The 1004-nt window shown below is 55.3% G+C and overlaps 1 protein-coding gene across 1 annotated transcript in view; it reads right to left on the bottom strand.

Annotated features, from left to right (window-relative positions):
* Positions 1-1004, bottom strand: part of XRRA1 (X-ray radiation resistance associated 1) — a 73667-nt gene that overhangs the window by 26078 nt on the left and 46585 nt on the right. The window lies entirely within an intron of this gene.

Here is a 1004-nt window from a genome sequence, read left to right as displayed (position 1 = left end):
CCAGGTCACAGATGGCCTCCCCAGTCAGGCTGTTGAAGGAAAGGTCCAGGAACTACCATGTGAGGGGACAAAAAAGACAGGCGGTGGTGAGGGACATAAAAAGACTACATGTAACAATGATGGTTACACATAAAGCGAGCTCCTTTGTCTGAACCTCGTCACCAGACTCAACCCGTCCTGCCTCTCTGGATGAGCCCTCAAGGCGCCCCCAGTCGGGGCCCGGTCTACTGGCCAGCGGCCTCTCTGCCAGCCCGTGTTCGTTCTGTTGTGCTGGCCACACTGACTGCTCTTCAGCTTTGTTCACGCTTGTCCACCGGGCGGGCATGCCCCTCTTGAGTTTTGGTTTTGAAAGTGACACGTAAGAATCATAGGGAATGTAAAGATATGACAAGGGAATTTTGTAACATTTATGAGAAGGTAGCCATGGGCCTTTGTCTCCATTCGGCTGAGGGTTCCTGCCCTTCTTCAACAGCAGAGTTGGCTCGCCGGGACCAAGGTCACGTGCCCCACAAGACTTACCATGCGTGGTCTCGTCTCTTACACAGCCTTTGCACATCCCCAGGGCCAGCGGGCCCCGTGTGCCCGTGGACAAGGAGAGGAGTGGAGGTGGGCCGCCAGGGCGGGGCTGGGCAGTGAGGAGCGCTGAGCGGCCGCAGGGAAGGAGAGGAAGCAGAAGCTCTGCAGACCCAGCTCTCGGGAAGAAGCGAAGACTGCCTTCAATCGTAACGTTTCTTGAGTCTCTGATTTGTACATCCGGTCGATTAATTCAGTTAAGAAAAGAATGCACAAACCAAGTAAGTCTGTGATAAGCCATCATAGCCTGTGTACTCTAGGGGGCTGGCGTTACAGCTCCAGACGACATTCCGAGGCTGGCTTCCCAACTGGCTGGGGAACTGGCAGAGGGAGGGATTGCTCGGATTGGAAAGGCAGGAGAGAGAGAGAGAAGCGACTCCCTCGCAGGTTATGCTTTCGATAGCATTTCTGGGGGCAACGCAGCCGAGATC

This window comes from Echinops telfairi, unplaced genomic scaffold (genome assembly GCF_000313985.2).
Source record: "Echinops telfairi isolate 266 unplaced genomic scaffold, ASM31398v2 ScPeMD7_1713;HRSCAF=2227, whole genome shotgun sequence".
Classification (NCBI taxonomy): domain Eukaryota; kingdom Metazoa; phylum Chordata; class Mammalia; order Afrosoricida; family Tenrecidae; genus Echinops; species Echinops telfairi.
Note: the sequence above shows the minus strand (reverse complement) of the source record. Positions and strands in the feature narration are given on the sequence as shown.